General features: G+C 36.3%; 1 pseudogene; it reads left to right on the top strand.

Moving 5' to 3' along the window:
• The first annotated feature begins 4,417 nt into the window (after positions 1-4,417).
• Positions 4,418-14,170, top strand: LOC135733758 (NXPE family member 3-like; annotated as a pseudogene).
• Positions 14,171-21,521: the final 7,351 nt, after the last annotated feature.

Here is a 21,521-nt window from a genome sequence, read left to right as displayed (position 1 = left end):
TGACAATACTAGACCATTTTGGAGTGATCTAAGGCAAGACTCTTTACATGTCACTGTTTATTTTGAAGTTGGACTTAAATTCAAAGAAATACCATATAATTCTTTAAAAACGGTATTTATATATCATATCTACAAACAGCTGGCATCAATGATGCCATTGCCTAATGAACTGCCTCAGGTGACGCTGTGAAGCACTGTGGGTCCTCACAAAAACGTAGGCTCTTTTTGCGAGCGAACGCAAAAAGTTTCTCGGGGGAACACAAAAGTTTTGCGAGAGAACGCAAAGTTTCTCGGGGGAACGCAAAAGTTTTGCGAGAGAACGCAAAGTTTCTCGGGGAACCCAAAAGTTTTGCGAGGGAATGCAAAAAGTTCCTCGGGGGAACGCAAAAAGTTTCTCAGGGGAATGCAAAAGGTTTCTCGGGGGAACGCAAAAGTTTTGCTAGAGAACGCAAAGTTTCTCGGGGGAACGCAAAAGTTTTGCGAGAGGACGCAAAAAGCTTCTCGGGGGAACGCAAAAGCTGTTAATTTTTTTCTCTCATCCTAAATTTTGTCCACAATCATGTCCTCTAAAGGGCTCCATAGATTCCTGCTCTTTGTTATCTTGTCGTTTGTTCTAAACTTTGTTTGCAATGGTGGATCTGCTACTTTTCTTTATCTATCCAAAATTTTTAATGTACTGTAAATGTCGCGAATCAGTGCTGCCCTGATGGCCTGGTAGAGTAATAATTCAAACAAGAAATCATTGTATTGCATACATGTACGTGTTGAACACGGCCATCCACCTGTAGCCGTGGTGAAGCCCAAGTGAGTAGGCTATACTTTGAAAGCTGCACTGACATGTGTGTGCACAAGCCGGACGCAGAAAAAGTATTATACCCTTTAGATAGATTTGGAAGACCTAGAGTAGGTGTGGAAAAAAATATTGGTCCCCTTGGTAAATATGAGCAAAGAAAGCTGTGAAAATAAATCGTTTCTCCTTTTGAGCTTTAATAAAACAAAAACAAAATAAAAATGTTTTATTGAAGTAAAACAATTAAAAGTAGGTGGGAAGATTACATTATGAGAATGTATTTTTCTTTAATACACACTGGACACAATTATTGCCCCCCCCCCTTCATTTAATTCTCTTTGCTATCTCCATTTGCAAGGATAACAGTTCTGAGTCTTGTATTATAATGTCTGATGAGGTTAAATAATTGATCTTATATGAGTCATTTTGTTTTAAAGATGATTAAAATGATTGTGAATGACATTTGATCATGGTACAAAAGTGATACTTTGGGGATGCAGAATAAACATCTCTATTACATTTTATTTCAAATACACACTGCTTTTTTACAATGTGCATTGTTTTCTAGCAGCTTTGCAAAAATAAAAAAGTCACAGAAAACAAAAAACATTTTGTTTCTTACATGTGTGACTATTAGTGAGCTATAGTTAAACGTTAATAAAAAAATAATAACAATAAAACTTTATTTTTATTTGAAATAAATGCCACACAGTGACTTCTGGAAACTCATTTGATCTTGCTCCAAAGTTTGCAATAATTGTATTTTTTATTTCATTTTTCACAATAATGTTACATTTAAGCTTGCAAGGTCCAAGGTTACATTTCTTAATTATACATTAAACATTTTACAATACATAAATACAAATAATTTCTTTTAATTGAAAGTGAAAGTTACAATATTTTAAAATATTTTTTTAATATATTTTTTAATAATATTTTTTAGAGTGTACAAATACCCAATGATTTCCACAGTAGAAAAGACAAATAATATGGGAGTCAGTGTGCTTACAATCCTTTATCAAAATATTTGTGTGTTCAACAGAGTAAAGAAACTCATACGTGTTTAGAACAACATGAGCTTGAGTAAATTATGCAAAAATTTTAATTGTTGAGTAAACTATCGCTTTAAATTGGTCCAGGACAGCGGGGCTATCAAGAGCTGATCCCATTATAAACACCATTGTCACGCATCAGCTGTCTGAATGAATGACTCAATGCTTGAGACGGCCATATGTCGCCAGCTATAAATGTTATGTTTGAAAGAATCATTAAGTTACCACAAACAGTTCTTATTTGCATATTCAAAGTGTGTGTCAAGCTACTGGAGGAGGCACTTGGATAAAAAGAAATTGAAGCTTGACTGTGGTCTGACAGACTATTCAAACCTGTGTAGCTTTAACACTGACGTTGGCTGTTTATGTGAAATACAAATATTGTAGATTTCAAAAATGTAACAAAAATCCTTTGCCTCATAGGCCACCATCAGGGGGGGAAAGTTAGGACGATTCTAAGGGCCCATGAACTTTTAGGGCCCCAGCCAAGGACTGTGCCGCACAGGCAACCCCCTTAAGCAGAGCCCTATTAGCTCCGCCCCGTCTTTACTCTGCGTTTTAGTGCCTTCTTTAATCTAGTGATGGGCAGATTGAGGCTTTGTGAAGAAATGAAACAGTTGAACCAAATGGGCCATATTGTTTCATGTTGATGATGGGTCTGATGTTCACATTTCTGGCTCTGAATAAAAATGAAAACAGCAATTAGTCACAAATCCTAAACTGACGGCATATATGAAGTATATATTACATGATTCAGATTACCCAACATAACACAGACTTAAACTGCTCACCTGGATTTGTGTTTGAACGCATCAGCGAAGCACACTCCAGTGTGATGTGCTTTTCAGCTTCCTGGACGTTGGCAGCATTTCCAAATGCCACATTGGGTCCAGCAGTGTAGCCAGTGCCAAGGCTCTAAAACTCTCATAACCTCCACATCTTGAGTGAAGACCTTCTTGCAGATGTGAGCCTATGAGCCAAAACAGGAGAAAAACAGATTAATAATATGACAATAATATGACAGTTATGGCCAATTACATGGGTAGTATGGTCATTGTGGCCTACCTAATTGTATAGTTGATTCCTGCGTTGCATTTCCTTTTTCCTGTGCAAGCTTCAATTAGTGCACATCTATTAAAAGTATAGCCTTCTGGTTCATTATTTGGAGACCTTTCTAAACAAAGTTTATACTTATGAATGTTTATGCTCAGTGTGCAGAGAAAAATGTAATGGAATGTACAACTACAACAAATAGGACAACCAAAATGATGTTGTCACTGGCAGTATATTGGGTACTCATATGTAGACCTATAAAATGTATATTCTCACAATATTATAATATATTATATTCACATTGAAGCTATTTTTAACATGATTGGCAGTTGTGATTGGGACATTAGGTTGTAGGGCATAGGGCATAATTATATTTCAAACAATGCATACCTTGCTTAGATGGCCCAGCAGTGTCAATAGCAGGCCTAGGTACATTGGGAATGCCATCCTCTGCACCCTGCAAAATGGCAGGATGAGTACTCCTCAAATGCTGCATCATGGATGATGTATGTTGCAGTAGGTTAGATACCGATCACAATACACACATCTGACTTTATTTGGGGTTTCTAAATGGAAATGCTCCACCACAGATGTACGACATCTCTTCTGGGGAGCCTCCATTTTATCTATCTATCCAAATCCATCTATCTATCCATCTATCTATCTATCTATCTATCTATCTATCTATCTATCTATCTATCTATCTATCTATCTATACATCCATCCATCCATCCATCCATCCATCCATCTATCTATATGAATCTATCTATGTATCTATAATCTATGTATTTATATATGTATCTATAATCTATCTATATATGTATCTATCTATTAATCTATATATACTGTAGTCTATAGTCTATATATATTATATCTATGTATCTATTAATGTGTCACTATATGTATAATCTGTCTGTCTCTAGCCCATCAGTCAATGTGTTGTGTAAATTTAAATGTAAGCCTAAATTGCCTATAAATAATCAAATTGCAGTATATTAAACGGGAGCAGCCGATGGTTGTTGGTCAGACAAACTTTTTTGTTTTTATTAACTTAGAATGAGCAGTTTTTACCTACACCACTGGTCCTGGAAGTCGTTATCTAAACGGACAAGCTGTTGAGCACGTTTTCTCACTATGTTGGGAATGGCTCCAGCTAGCAAACTGCTCCCAATAAGTTACAAAATAACGCGAACATTTTCCTATTTATCTGTTGTGACTTGTATAGTCACACCGTGTACAAATAACAAGGTGATATAAGACACAGCGATCTTAACCATATACATACTGAGAACTATATGCTCAGAAGACGAAGCACTGCTACATGGGCGGAGTGATTTGCACAACTTTGACCGAACTCTCTGCTCCTCACCAGAGGCTTCTCGGGTGCTGCGAGCAAATCACTCCGCCCAAGTAGCAGTGCTTCGTCTTCTGAGAATATAGTTCCCAGTATGTATATTGTTAAAAGATCGCTGTGTCTCATATCACCTTGTTATTTGTACAGAAGTGATCTAGTACATCAGTAATGAGATTGATGATCTGTCTGGAGGACCTTAATCCACTTCACCTCACTCTTGATTACTTTACCAATAGAGTGCTGAAGATCCACAAAGTACAGTAATAATCAACACTGGCTATATGCTCCACCAGAGCACTATATGCACTTCCTCTTGGGCTTTCTGCCACATCAAACACTACCCATCTCCCACAACCATTTGCATGATCAATGTTAGCTAACAGTATATCCAGGAAACCATTGCCCAAATGCATAATAGAAATAGTTTTCTTTGCCTATGTATCACCCGTTCATTGCACAGTTGGGCAAAGAGTTCATGCAGGAAGCAATTATCCAAATGTAGGATCGTGTGGACGGCTGCTATCTGATTGTTTAAAAGGAGGCATATAAATCTACGTTTAATTTCAGTTCGCTTGGTGGACTTCGGCTGTGGCATCTCCGGGTTCAAGGTCAGATATTATATTTCATAAGGTCTAGTTTAAAAATAAGAATCGTGACACACCTACTGTTAAAGAAAATATACCACTTGGCATTGAACTTTGAGCTTTATCTTTTTGTAGTTATAACTTATGCTCTACCAGCAACATTACAAACTAACTAAAGTTTGAAAAATGCGATCACGAAGAATGTGACCTTTAAGTTTTAAAACACATGGTTTGAGGCAATTGGTTTCCTCAAATGGTTAACTTATCAGGTTTGACAGTGTAGGGAGAGGGGGAGACGAGAAACAGATGTGAGTAATCTTGGTGAGGTGTCTCCAAAAATTGGGGTGGTCATCTTGGAACACAAAGTTCCGTGGCATAGTCACAGAATTTTTTGCTCATTTTTCCGTAGCATTCTCACGGATCTCTGCATATTTCCGTGGCCCTGCCATGGACTTCCTTTTCCATGGCATCTTACGGATTAGTTACTCAACTGCTTTTTCCTATTTTCAAACCATTGTCGCTTCAGTTTAGGGTTAGATTTGGTGTTTGCATTAGTATGTCACTTTAACTATTGGTTTATATAATTTTTTCTGATTTATTCTTTTATATTTTCTAAACTTTAATCAATTGTCGCCTGGCATTGGGGTTAGTGTTGGGTTTGGGTAGGGATGTCATTTCATGTAAATCTAACTCTTAACTGAAGCGACAATTGTAAGAAAATAGGACAAAACAGTTGAGTAACCAATCCGTGAGAATGCAACGGAAAAGAAAGTCCGTGGCAGGGCCACGGAAATATGCGGAGATCCATGAGAATGCCATGGAAAAATTAGCAAAAAATTCCGTGACTATGCCACGGAAATTCGTGAGATCATGTTGAATTAGTTGTGAACTCTTTGACTCTGAAAAAAATTTCAGATGTTGATTCTCACAGGAATTTAATGTTTTTTAGATAATAGTTCCCTCTGGATTCAGCCATTTGGTGTCAGTCTTACAGCTTCAAGGGATGCTGTTAAAATGTTTCGATTGTTTGGATAAAGACACGATGACCCAGATTTCAATGTCACTTATAAACACTGATACATGAATGTCATTGAAGTTACACATGGCTTTAAGTAACAAAATGAACCTCAAAACATGCAGCCTACACAGTAAGTTATATAAAATACTTAAATAACATTAACTACATTTAATATGGAATTTAATAGAACAATCTATTAGCCTAAGTCATTTTAATGTCTTTTTTTATAAGATCACGAAGAACTAAGTTGTATAACTGCTAACCAGATGCAAATGATATTATTTTATTAACACATTTTATGTTGTACATTATATCTTTACATTATAAAGTATTGTCATCTGGTTTCATTTATGAAACAACTCGCTTTGGGGTCCTGTATGCATTTTTTTGTAATATTGAGATTTTAAAATATGTTAGTTTTCGTATAGCCTATTTAATCTCTTAATCTTACCAATAGTTTTCATAACATTACTTTTCAAACTCAAAATGCTATGGGCTTGTCTTATTCTTGAAAAGTTGCAGATTTATTACAGTATCATTGAATGTTTTTCTTTATTGTAACATATGTTATGATATTTCAAAAGAATTACAAACATCTAATTAATGAACACTATGTCAATGACAAATTTTTATTTCACAGTTCACAGGGAGAGATGTTTTAAGTTGTTGTTTACTGGCCTGTGCCTTGGAATTACAGGATTTTTGGTAAGACTAGAAATAAGTCTTTTGAATATTTGAAATTCATGTCTGATCATGTACTGTAGGTGTATCTTTAATTCAGTCATTAGTTTCTGTACATACCTTTGAGACCAAGCAAGGCTCTGTAGCCTTATTTGCATACATTTGTTTTCATGACACTTTTAAGAGCAGTATAGTATGAAGGTAATTTAGCGCCTAAAAGATTTGCATGCGCAGGATAAAATTTGTAATAATGTACTTAACATTGCAAGCGTAAAATAAATTTGTAAAGGTGTAAATCAAGTTGCAAGTGTAAGAAAACAAGTTTTGCAACATACTACTGTTAATCGTAAGTGTAATTCATGTCTTGTAAAACTGAAACTTCATATTAGCACTAAATAAGTATGAACTGTATGCATCTGACCTCAGTTTTTCCACGCTTACACTTCTGGCACGGTTTTTGCGCTGAAATACTGCCAAAAGCATTGCAAGTCTGCAAACAGTGGTGTGCAATGAAAAACACACGTTCATGAACGGCAAATATGAATTAATCGCACAGAATCTGTCTCTGTGTGTAAAATAAACCAGTTGTAAATGACTTGTTGCATACGGAGGAAAACTATTTCCTGAAATAACCCGACATCTACTGGTCCCTCTGCGCTTGCAGTTTTGTCACGATTCTCTCACTGATTTGAGTTTGCAGGCGCTGGTGGGAAGGCGGGGCTATGAAATGAGGCACCTGATGACTCATTGTTTTCTCTATTCTGATTGGTTCAATTTAACGCCAGTTTTCTTCTCAACCCTTGCTTTGCCTTGCTTACTAGGAGACTGCTGCTAGTTTTTACTTAGAACTTTATTTATACATTACAGTAAAACTGCTCACATTAATAAGGCTTCATTCATAACCGTAGCTATTTTGTTACTTCTGTTGTTGTTCCGTGAGAGTATCTTACAGTAACTTGTTTAGGAAATACGTTAACTAGAATATAGTTTGAATTTGGAATTATGCTACACTGTTCTACTAAAAATAATGAATACATCCACGTACTCCATCCTAGACCATAATAATATGGCCTCGTGGACGATACTGAGAGTACTCCTGGCGTTATATTGAACCAATCAGAATAGAGAAAACAATGAGTCATCAGGAGCCTAATTTCATAGCCCCGCCTTCCCACCAGCGCAGAGGGACCAGTAGATGTCGGGTTATTTCAGGAAATAGTTTTCCTCCGTATAGAAAAAGTCATTTAAAACTGGTTTATTTTACACACAGAGACAGATTCTGCGCGATTAATTCACATTTGCCGTTCATGAACGTGTGTTTTTCATTGCACACCACTGTTTGCAGACCTGCAATGCTTTTGGCAGTATTTCAGCGCAAAAACCGTGGCAAAAGTGTAAGCGTGGAAAAACTGAGGTCAGATGCATACAGTTCATACTTATTTAGTGTAAATATGAAGTTTCAGTTTTACAAGACATGAATTACACTTACTGTACGATTAACAGTACAATGATGCAAAACTTGTTTTTTTACGCTTGCAACTTGATCTACACCTTCACAAAATTGGTTTTGCGCATGCAAGTTTATTTTTTATGCTTGCAATGTCATGTACACTCTCACAAATATGATCCTGCGCATGCAAATCTTTTTGACGTTATTTTACCCTCATAAGTATAATTATTAACCTTGTAGGTTGTATGGACTTACGTTGGAAGTAAAGATGTAAAACAACCTCCAACAAGCATTTTTTTCAGCACTTTGCCAAACTTTACAACTCCAGAAACTTCTCCACCCCTCCTGCTGATGTTCTGATAGAAATCACTTCAGAAAACTCAGAGTCAAATTTAAGATCATTTTACTCTGAAATTGGAATCAGTTCAGAAAGTTACTCCAGTTTACAGCAGGAAATCTACTGGGCTGAACCGGACAGATCAATCACAGATGTGTCAATGAGTACAAGTGCGGCTCACTCCACTTTCATCATTCAGAACCTGAAAGACAGCTACCAAATAGGAGAGGAGCTTTTTGTTACTATCCATGCCAGAGACTTTAACAATGAATCTAAACGTTATGGAGGAGATTTCTTTCAAGCAAAGCTTTTCTCATCCGAAAATCCCCCAAAGGTACTGAAAATCCTCTTACATGTTTACTCTATCAGTGATGTTTACTGAGTACTTATCTTTATCTGATCTAATGTTTTTCTGTCACAGGCCAGTTTGTTTGGGGAGGTGGTGGATTTGCTCAATGGCTCTTACTCTGTGCGTTTTCTTCTGCCGTGGGTTGGACAGGCACAGGTGGCTGTGCGTCTGATCCACTCCAGTGAAGGGGTGCAGGTCCTCAAGCATCACAGAGACACAGATTCTGACAGAATTTACTTTCTTGGATATTTTGAAGGTCCAGGACCAGATGGGAACAGGTATACAGAAACAGTGAAGTGTAATGTGAAGTGGGACAGGAATGGACTGGAGAGGATGGGGACTGGAGATTGCTGCTGTGATTATAAAGATCCTCGCAATGGAGAAGAATGGCGCTGTGAGAGACCCAATTCCTTGCCATGCAGCGCTCACATCTATCACTCTATGGGCGGGTATTACAATCGTGTGACAGACAAAGAAACAATGTTTATGTAAGAATACATTTTCGCATTAAACATTTTTTAGTTTGAACACTGAAGGGAAAAACCAATCAGTTATGTTATTTTTGTCAGGAGTGAAACCAACAAAGAAATCAATGGACAAAGAACACCGATCAAGATTCTTCCTTCCGATGGAACAGTGGGAATTGGTAAGGCAACCTTTTAGACCTGATGTGATAAATTTACACTGCCTGCAACATAAATCAGAAAGTCAGAAAGTCCACGTAAAGAATTGATCAATGGATTTCTATGCATTTGTGATTAGCTTTATTTAATAAATATTATTGTCTTTATATGAAATTAAATATTGTGAAACTTAGCTAGCACTACAGAAAATAATTTTATTTTTCAAGGGTGGACATGTTTTTTCATTCCTTCATACTGCATTTTCAGGTTTTAATCAACGTAAAAACCCTGCAGCTAGAAAACAAGTTTTTTTGTCAGCTTCTATAGCTTCACATTATCAGTTTCAACTGTGACTTGTAGAAATGCATTTCGTTTACTTAACCCATTTATTTAAAGGTCACCTTCTTCCTGATCCCATTTTTCAAACTTTAGTTAGTGTGTAATGTTGCTGTTGGAGCTTAAATAACACCTGCAAAATGATAAAGCTCAAAGTTCACTGCCAGGCGATATATGTTTTCTTTAACAAAATTCCCCTTTCAAAATCTACAGCCTACAGTAATATGAAGTCCCTCCTTCAGAAATACGTATAGAGTTCTGATTGTGTAGTTTGTTTAGTGTGTTGTGATCAGGGGCGCCGCTAGCAATTTTGGGCCCTATGAAAAAATAGGGGGTCAGGCCCCCCCATACCCATTTCGTACCAAACATACAATCCAACCTACTGTAGCTATTCAAAATCTTTGTTTGTAATTTAATAATACAGAACTATTTATTTTGCTATTGTTTTGACCACAGTTATCAGTATTTATAGATACCTAAAATGTCTGCAGCTAAGATAATTTATTGTGCAATGCAAATTTAATTGAAAATACAGTACATGAAATCAAATATTCAGAGAAAATGCAACATTCTTAAAAATTAAAGATAAATGTGACCATGCCTGTGAAAACCCAGCTGAAGTATTTCTTTGTGATTTACTGTTTTCCACATAAAATCATCCCACATAATGTAAAGAACATTTGTGAAAATATAAACTTGATATCTTTAAAGAGTAACTAAACCCCAAACCAACTTTTTTTAGTTAATGATCTGTAAGAATGATGTTTTATTAGTGCTGTTTATTGATTTTAGAAATTTTTTGACATTTGGATATAAAGTGTTTCAATACTGCAATATATGGTGTAAAAACGTCTGAGTGCTGCCCTCTTCAGGTTGAACGGTGGCTACTGCAGTTGAATTTTCCCATTGGATGTTGGGTCCAAAAAATGACTCGTGACGTAAGCAGGTTCAAGCTCACCACGCCCTTGTTACGATCTCACCACACACTTGGTACGAGCTTAGTTCGTCCCCTCTATCTTCGTAGGGATTTGCCCACTTTTCTTGCATTTTTCAAATATTGCCAGTGGGTGGAGTCAGCCTCTGACCAGGGGTTTAGTTACTCTTTAATGTTGACTGAGTAATGTCATGTCAGCGATTGAAATCATAGTGAAATTAATGCTTGAAATTAAACTGTGATGCTTTTTATCTCACAATAAGATTTGAGGCTTTAGTCTGATTTTCAGAGACAGTCTTAGTGACATACACTTAGTTACACACACGACATTGTAACATTTAAAAATGGCGAACAACAACAATGCATCTTTTCTATGTACATTCTGCCTGAAAGCGGCGTGATGAGCTTGAACCTGCTTACATCACGAGGCATTTTTGGACCCAACATTCAATAGGAAAATTCAACTGCAGTAGCCACCGTTCAACCTGAAGAGGGCACCACTCAGACGTTTTTACACCATATATTGTAGTATTGAAACACTTTATATCCAAATGTCAAAAAACTTACTAAAATCAATGAACAGCACTAATAAAACCCCATTCTTACAGATCATTAACTAAAAAAAGTCGGTTTAGGGTTTAGTTACTCTTTAAGAAAACAGCTATACTGTTATTAAATGATTCTTCAGACTGTTTTTTAATCAACGGGGCTCTAAAATGAAATGAATGACAACTATAGCAGATTACGACATAGATTTCCATTGATTTCTTAACCCTGTTGCAAGTTGAGAAGCTTTAATATACATAATTTGACTAGTTTAGCCTTAGTTGCATTTCAGTTTGATCACAACCAACTCGATTTACGACTGCATAAAAATCCTTCCTTGGCATATTGCGTTACAAAACAAAACAGTGTGTAACCGATCGCATTTCTAGTTTATGTTAATTAGCTTATACGGGCTACGTTAATTAAAACAGCTTATAAGGGCTGACTTCGTGTTAGAATCATAACATAAAACAGGGAACGTAAATCCCCTTGTGTTTTTTTAAACTGGGGTGAACAGAGCGAAGACTTTACAGTGGAAAGAAAACTGCATTGTATTGCTCCAGCGTCACATTGTGTAAACTGAATTTATAGAAAGGAAGTGCACATATGCAGATATCATAGGAAATAGCAGTAAATACACACACCTTGTTCTCTTCTGAAGTTCACGCGCACTGTGAGACCGTGGATTGAAGACGGCGCTAAAACGCAGAGTAAAGACGGGGCGGAGCTAAGAGGGCTCAGCTTAAGGGGGTTGCGTGTGCGGCACAGTCCTTGGCTGGGGCCCTCAAAAGTTCATGGGCCCTTAGAATCGTCCTAACTTTGCCCCCCTTACGGCGCCCCTGGTTGTGATTCGACAGCAGCTTAGCTTAGCAGAGCCGTTTGAGCTTAGCTGGCGACTGACGTATTCCTGTGGGCGGAGTTTAATCAAAAACTCTTTTATTGAGGTCATTAAAGCAGGAAGTAAAGGGCTATAGAGATAAATAAATTGTGTAAAAAATTAAGCGTTTTTTTTACACGTGAAACATGAACACATGTTATATTGCGCACTGTAAACACAATCAAAGCTTCAAAAATACAGCAGAACGGGAGCTTTAATTTGGCATTGTGAAAGTACAATTTCAACTTTTGTCTGCAGATGTAACACAGAAATGTCGTCCTGGTTTGCACTCACCAGTTCCAGCTGGGTTTTATCTGGATGATGTTTGGGAGTCCTTTGTGTGTAGCACCCGTCATTTTACTGCCGGAACAATAGCACAGTGCCTGAAAGACAAACACATCTACCTGATGGGAGACTCTTCTTTGAGACAGTGGTTTGACTTCTTGCTGGAAGCAGAACCAAGTGAGATTCTCTTAAATAACTATAAATTAAAAGCATTAAATGTTTACTGATTCAGTAAGATTTGAAGTTTTTTAGTGAATTTGGTCAGTGTAAGTTACTCAAAAAAAGTAATTAGTTACTAATTATATCTTCAATCATGTAATTAAATTACTTTACAAATTACTCTCTCCAAAAAGTATTTAATTACTTATTACTTTCTAAATCCTATTTAATAAATCATACAACGATAAGGTTTGAAATGGCTCGAATAAATCATATTAACTCATTCCCCGCCAGCTTTTTTTTTTAAGTTTGCCCAACAGCATTTTTTTTTATTTTTTTCAAAAGTTTCACAAAATGCCTTCCAGGAAATCTTCTATAAATATATAAACATTTAAATATATCAAATGAAAAAAAGACCCTCTGCTTTCAAACAAACAAAACTGAAAAAAAATGTTTTAGCCTATATTCCAGGGCCGGGTAATTAAATAACTGGAAAAATAAGAGTAATCCCTTACTTTACTTTTTCAAGGGAAAAGTAATTAAATTACAGTAACTAATTATTTAGTAACTACATCCAACACTGTTCATGGTTTATATGTCGATACCATATGACAAATACAAATTTGGGCATCATAATCATTGTTGGTGTTTTTCACTGCAGCTTTAAAGCGGATGAACAATCATGTTGAATATCAGGCAGGGCCTCTTATAGCAGTGGATGTGGAGAACAACATTGACTTACACTGGAGGTCTCATGGTCTTCCTCTACGCTTTGTTAAAACACAAGTGACTAATATCCACTACATCTGTAATCAGATTGATGATCTGACTGGAGGACCTCACACTGTTATTGTATTTAATCTGGGGCCACACTTCACAACATACCCTCTCGAGTACTTCACCCGAAGAGTGATGAGGGTCCGCAAAGCTGTGCTAGATATGTTACAACGGGCACCAGACACTACCTTTATAATCAAGACTGTAAACACCGGCTATAAGGTAAGTTAGTTAATAATCAAACAAAATCGTTTACAGAGAAACTTGTATATATATGTATATTTAATCTAAGGTGTATTTCTGTCTTTGTAATAGGATGTGTTTGGCAGTGACTGGTATTCTCTGCAGTTGGACAGAATCATACGGTGGGCTTTTAAGGATGTTAATGTTTATATTTTGGATGTTTGGCAAATGACATCCTGTCACTACAGTGAAGAGGACATTCATCCAGGTCCTGTCATTATCAAAAATGAGATAGACATTTTGCTTTCTTTCATTTGCCCTGAATGATTTTGTCAGTAGCAATGAGGAGGTAAAAGCAGCAGTCTTTAACTTTATTTTATATATATATTGAATGTGTTAAACATGGTAATACACTATAAGTTTTTTTACAATATAAGAAATAGTGGCAGAACATTAGAACTTGTTTATTGTCTTATTGCGCTTCTTTTTATAATTCTTTAACCTGTTTAAATCTTTTGAAATGGTCTCCTTGTTTGTTGCCATGGACATTCATTGATTCACCACTTCCTTCTTGTTTGTTGTCATGGTAATTTATTGCCTCTGCTCTGTCATTGGTTGTCATCATGTTTAAATACTCTGTTCATTGCCTGTTGGTCGGTCATATCAAAAATGAGATAGACCTTTTGCTTTCTTTCATTTGCCCTGAATGATTTTTGTCAGGAGCAATGAGGAGGTAAAAGCAGCAGTCTTCAACTTTATTTTATATATATATATATATATATATATATATATATATATATTGAATGTGTTAAACATGGTAATACACTATAAGTTTCTTTTACAATATGGTCCCGTACACACTGCATAGTAATTCGGTTGTCACTTCACCTTTTAATGCTTAATCCTGTTCTGTACACACACACTTCAGTAATTTACGGGACATCATAAACATGACAGATCTCTCTTCTGAAAAAATAAATTCCTAGAAGGGGAAAAAAGTCTTCTGTAGGTGCGGTTCAGAAAATGACAGAGGCACGAGGTTTGGTGACTAGTGTTGCCAAATCTTGCACTAAAAAAACAGCGAACAAGTCCAATAATAAACCGAAATAAATCTAAATGCTTGACTTCAAAGATCAAAATATTGGGACCAGCACATTCACACTTTATTGACACCAAAACTTCATCGTTTCATGAGCCAAAAGCAGTAAACGGTTAAGCGCCAAAACGGTATTTACATACAAAAAAGCAGAGGACCTGGCAACACTGCAAGACCGCGCACTGTGAAGCAGCCTCACAAAAGAACCGTACAATACACAACGCCAGGACGGAGGTTTATTGCAAAACACAATCCTCCTGTTAGATTATTTTGGTCAAAGCTGTGATAAGCACGCGAGATGGCAGAACGTTGCAAATCATCACATTTTCGGGAGTGAGTCATTTAGGGGATTCACTCCTGCATTTAAATGCGGTTGTCACTCCCGAAAGTTTGCAGTGTGTACGAGACCTTTAAGAAATAGTGGCAAAAACTGCCGAGGGTGGCAGATAAATTACAAACTGTCAAACAAAATCTGGCACAAACAAACTAAAAAGGTGTTTCTTTTCACTTACATTGTTCCTACATTGCACATTGTTGTTACTTTGCAGGTTAATTTATGTAACCTAACTGTGTACATCACATAACAACCCTTAATTACTTGTTTATTGTCTTATTACTATTCTTTATATAATTCTTCTAATCTTTTGAAAATCCTTGTTTGTTGCCATGGACATTCATTGATTCACCACTTCCTTCTTGTTTGTTGTCATAGTAATGTATTGCCTCTGCTCTGTCATTGGTTGTCATCATGTTTAAATACTCTGTCTATTGCCTGTTGGTCAGTCATTGGTAATGTGAATGTTTAATGTTTGCTTTCATGTTCTTGACTGCATTCCTGCCTGTGTTGGATTTGTTAATAAACTCTAAAAACTGCATTAGTATCCGCTACCCTTGTCTTGCTTTCCTGTGACACTGGACAGCAAAGAAAGAATTTCATTTCAATTCAAAAGAGATATGTACATCCAAAACTTAATGGATAAACCATACAGATCCCTATAATGCCTTTTAACGTGTATCAGCCCAGTTATTTTCCACATTTAAACTCTTTCATGTCATTTCAGGGTTACTATTAAACATAAAACACTTACACAACATGTTGAAATAGTACGGTTTGTAAGGTATAAACAGTCTGGTTTAAAATGATATAACCTACAGAAAGTGTACCTTACATGGTTGTTATCTTTGAATTCTTTATCAAACTGATTTTAAAAAAACAAGTTTTGCAAAGGAATGCTATGCATACACAGTGAATTAGAGTAAAGTAGCTCACCATAAAAACACAGAGATCCATTTTAATAACACTGTTATTTAACCACCATTTTTACAACGTAGCTTCTCAAAGCAGGGTTAGGTACCAAGTTAAAGCTTTCATTTATGTGTGTTAATTATTTTCATCATAAAACGAATGAGGGGGTGCCAATACAAGCAGGTCTAAACTTTTCCACACATAAAATAGCAATGTTTGGGTTACCAGTATAAGCAAATGGAATGCCTATCAAAGTGTCAATTATTTATGTGATGTACTCTGTAATATTTACTAACCAAAAAGGAATTCAGCTTTGAAGAAAAAAAAAATTATAAACGAATGTGTGAAGATGCTTAACTAGATAAAAGTAGAGTAAAAATAACTAAACAGAGTAAATAACTATGGTTACAATTTTGATACATCATTGATTAAAATCTGTAGAAATTATAGTATTAGTGGTAGCTGTTTATTCCAAGTTAAATGACATTAAACATTAATAAGTCTCTCTCTTTACAGAATAAATTGTATTTTATAGTTTTATTTTGTAAAGACAAATATTTGTTATTTTTTAATGTTCATTTAACTTTGAACAAACTGTTGCCAGTAAATAACACAAATTTAAATACAGTAAAAAACCTGTAATGTCCTCCTTGAGGGTCACTAAAGGTAAATTTATGCTCTGCTTTTAGTGGCATCCCTTTCCACTGTGGGCGAGGCTGAGGAGGAGGGGGGCAGTATGCGAGATTGCCGCTACTCTTGAACCAGTTCCTCAAGATGGCCGCAACGCCCGAACCAGTTCCTCAAGTTTTTCCTTTTTTCCCAGCAGATAGACCTCAATTACTTCCTCAATTACAGTAACAGTAATAACGATAACACAAAGGCAAGCATTTGCACACACACCATCATCTATTTTATTTATTTTCAAAGAACAGAAAGCCGTGGAGCATTTTTGTCACTATTGTTTGATTCATGCTCTTTGTTTTCTTGTCGTTTGTTCTAAACTTTGTTTGCAATGGTGGATCTGTTACTTTTCTTCGTCTATCCAAAATTTTTTATGTACTGTAAATGTCGCGAATCAGTGCTGCCCTGATGCCTGGTAGAGTAATAATTCAAACAAGAAATCATTGTATTGCATACATGTACGTGTTGAACACGGCCATCCGCGTGTAAATGGAAAATGAATAAAACTTTATTTTTAATGTCAAATAAATGCCACACAGTGACTTCTAGAAACTCATTTGATCCTGAAATAATTGTATTTTTAATTTGCTGGGGCCTCATTATAAAGCGTGCGTACGCACAGATTTGATCATAAAGTTTGCGTACGCAAAAATCCACGGCAAAGTACATATTTATAAAAACTGTCTTTCACGTGGAAAAGTGCTTAGCGCCACGTCAGGGTCTGAGCAGACGTACGCACTTTTGCTTGTCTGATTGCTGCAGGTATTTGGAAATATAAGCCATTCTTGCTGTTTGAAATTGGGTTTAAACATTGACAAGCGCTTTTTATATGTCTATGACATTAATTACGCATCATTTAAAGGCGGAGATCTGAAACTGCTCGGCTGCGCACAAGTTCAAGTTCATTTGCGATTTATAGATTTGAAAGGGGTACGTGCGTTCTTTACGCGTACGTTCGGTTTATGAATCACACGTACGCATTTTTGATAAATGATCGTAAGATCAAATGTAGGATGGTTTTTACGCAGCATTTTATAAATGAGGCCCCAGATCCCATTATAAACACCATTGTCACGCATCAGCTGTCTGAATGAATGACTCAATGCTTGAGACGGCCATATGTCGCCACCTATTGGCGGTTTAATTTTATGTTTATGTACCACAAACATTTCTTGTTTGCATATTCAAAGTGTGTGTCAAACTACTGGAGGAGCCACTTGGATATAAAGAAATTGAAGCTTGACTGTGGTTATTTTTTTTCGGACCGATTTTAATTGTCTCTGACAGACTATTCAAACCTGTGTAGCTTTAACACTGCCGTTGGCTGTGTTTATATGAAATACAAATATTGTAGATTTCAAAAATGTAATAAAAAATCCTCATAGAACGCCATCAGGGGCGCCGTAAGGGGGGAAGTTAGGACGATTCTAAGGGCCCATGAACTTTAATCTAGTGATGGGCAGATTGAGGCTTTGTGAAGCAATGAAACAGTTGAACCGAATAGGCCATATTTTTTCAAGGCTTCGAATCAATCCGACCCGACACCCGTCTCAACGGTGACATCTAGTGGTCACTTGCAAGTGTTGATCTGAAACAACCTTGACGAGCCATAAAAAATTTGTTTTTCTTTTTTATTATTGTATTTTTCTATTATGTGAAGCTTGTAACCTATAGGCTCCTCACTGTGCATAATGTTATTTTGGTCATGAAAAATGAATATTAATAAAAGAAATCAAGCCACAATGTCTCACTTTTTTAGGGATTTTTATTATTTAAAAATATTAATTTCTCTGCTGTGGAAGGACTTAGCCTACTTTTTTTTTTTACAGATGATTTCTCCAGCCTTTAAAAAAAAAATTCTCACAATGGACACTTTTTGCTGGCATACAAAGATATTTTTTAGCAAGGACATACACATGAGGAAAGATTACTGCTCTCTCTTTCCAGTAAGTTAGTGGATCATGAGTTCTGGGCAAATTTCGCATCGTTGATGTATTTTTTCACTTCCACTGTGTGGCATCAGCTGTAGCATTGTGTATCATCTGGGTTTGATGGATACACTGTAAAAAGATTCTGTAGAATTTACAGTATTACTGGCAGCTGGATGCCAGTAACTTACTGTAGATTTAAATTTATGTTAATTACCTGCAACAGTTTGTTCAAAGTTAAATTAAAATTAAACATTAGCAAGTCTGTATCTTTACAGAATAAAACTAAAATAACAGCCTCAAGCAAAGCATTCTGGGAAACAAAATCTGAAGGAAAAACCCAGAAAAAGGTTGATGAGGATTTTTGGTTCCCAGAATGCTTTGCATGAGGCTGTTATTTTATATTTTTATTCTGTAAGACAAAGACTTGTTAATGTTTAATGTTCATTTAACTTTGACCAAACTGTTGTCAGTAAATAACATAAATTTAAATTTTTAAGCATCCAGCTGCCAGTAATACTGTAATTTCTACGGAATCTTTTTACAGTGTACGAGTATCAAAAAGTTCCCATAAACTGTCCTGTGTTTCTACTGGTGTTGATGTTGGGTCTGATGTTGACATTTCTGGCTCTGAATAAAAACAAAAACAGCAATTAGTCACAAATCCTAAACTGACGGCATATATGAAGTATATATTACATGTAATACTGGATGTTAAATAATCAACTTTAAGTTTATTTATGAAGAGACACTATAAAACAATTAAACCTCAGGTGGTGTTGCTAACCCAAATTTGACTGTTACAGACATGAAACTCTTGGTGCTCCTAATCTCTTCATCACAAAGGCTTTTGCACTGTTAGCCTTTAGGCTCATATCTGAGTTTCTGCTGAAATATATGATGTAACATGATTCAGATTACCCAACATAACACAGACTGAAACTGCTCACCTGGATTTGTGTTTGAACGCATCAGCGAAGCACACTCCAGTGTGATGTGCTTTTCAGCTTCCTGGACTTTGGCAGCATTTCCAAATGCCACATTTTTGACAGCCTGATCTCACTGTTAATACGTAGTATTTACACATACAGTAACTTTAAAAAAAAAAAAACGTATTTTTTGTACGTTTAAATAGATGCTAAAACGTACAATGTAGACGTATTTACAACATTTAAACGTAGCATTATTACGTGACAGCTAAACGTAATAGCATTTACGTATCTTTCATTCCATAAAGATTACTGTATAATTTGCTTTTAACCATTTTAGCGATATGTTCTTAACCCTACCCCAAACCTTACCCTAAACCCAAATCTTACCCTAAACCCAAACTCTTCTTATAGACCAGTTCAAATGATGTAAACAACACTGGTCCAGAAACACTTCCTGTTACAGTTTGTGACAGTTATTTTTTTATTTTACATATATTATTATCTTTAAGATGTTTGTTTAACTTCTGTTAATTCAGGTTAATATGTTTAATATTTTGATCTAGTGTTAAAAAACGGAAACAGGAAGTGCTTCTGGACCAGTGTTGTTTACATCTTTTGAACTGGTCTATACAAAATGTTTAAATACATAATGTATTATTTTTATATTATCCAGCGTAACGGACAGATATGTTTAGAAACATATTAGTAACAATATAGAATTCAATAGATATTTTAATGTGCTATACAGTCCTACGCAAAACAGTTTATTAAAATAATTTGTAATCACAACAACTTATTTATTGCGAATATTAAAATCAGTACCAAAAGTAGTTAAAATGACGATGTGCTGCAGCCGCGGTCCTCTCTGGAGTATATGAAGTAAAGTAAAGAGAAGAGAAGTATTAAAGTTAATAATCCAAGAGTTTGATCAGCATTGATCCCTCTGTCACGGCGCGCTTTTTTCTGCTGCGTCCGAAAACTCAAGGCAGTGACTTGTTGCCTCGCTGCCTCATGAGGAAATGACTTCGGAGGCATGAAGGTAGCTCAGAGAAAGACTTTCAGACACACTTCTAAGGCAGCGTGTTTGAAATTTAAACAGAGAGCGCCTTTGTGATAACTAATCACATATTTGAAAACTACAATACTAATTTCTCACTAGAAATGCAATTAAAAGGTGTGAAATGTGAAAATATACCTTTATTTACACTAAATTGGTGGTCCAGTCGCGTCCTTGGCCGCCATTTTATTTTTTCGAACTCGACCGGACTCGACCAATCACATTCTTAATGTACGTCCACGCATAGGTATCTCAGGAGACAGGAAGTAAACCAAACATTGAATTCGGACATGCCTTGATGCCTTGCTGCCTTGGAAAGCTGCCTCAGAAGGCAGCAATTTAGAGTTTTCGGACGCAGCCTTCATTTCAAACGTAAACCAACGGAAATGGAAATGACGCAAAAATGTCACGTGGCACTCAAAGAGCCAATGAGCTTTTGATATCACTGCCCTAAAGCAATAGGTGTGTCCGACTTCATGCTGCGCTGCGCAGACCGATCGGTGGCTGACTTGAAGCAGTGCATTCCGGTTAGTATTTTTGTCCGACTTCAGCTGGCACTGCAGGCACGTGACTGTGTCATATGGTTTTTAAGTACCGCGAGAGCGTTTCGAGAGTAGCCCGCTAGCTCAGCCGGTGCAGCCTCTCCAGAGCGGCTGCACGGAGTTGTGATGACGACACAGCTTTTCGTAATTGGTCGCCTCACTGATGACAACGATCACGTGCGTTTCAAGTTTAATCCACCTTTAGTTCCACTAATAAACATTATAAATTCATGTTTTAAAACAGGAAAAAACACTTTAATATGCATTAATATGTTAAGCTGAATATCATAATCATTTCATTAGGTAAATGGGTAAACTGTCTTAAATAAATAAGTCAGAAAATATGACTGAAAACATTTCATTGTTATGAGTAAGAAACGCCAATGCCCGCGATTTTAATATTTATATAGGGATAACTTACGTACAAATTTGTACGTTTGTAAAGCTGAAAATATGTAAATAATTTACGTATTAGTCCTGTCAAAAGGTCGATATACGTATTCTCGTGAGATCACGTTGTTTTTTAACCTTGGGTCCAGCAGTGAAGCCAGTGTCAAGGCTCTAAACCTCTCATAACCTCCACATCTGGATTGCAGACCTTATTGCAGACATGAGCCTATATGAGCCAAAACAGAGAAAAACAGATTAAAA

Source organism: Paramisgurnus dabryanus, chromosome 3 (assembly GCF_030506205.2).
Source record: "Paramisgurnus dabryanus chromosome 3, PD_genome_1.1, whole genome shotgun sequence".
NCBI classification, from domain to species: domain Eukaryota; kingdom Metazoa; phylum Chordata; class Actinopteri; order Cypriniformes; family Cobitidae; genus Paramisgurnus; species Paramisgurnus dabryanus.
This window is presented reverse-complemented; position numbering and strand designations above follow the sequence as displayed.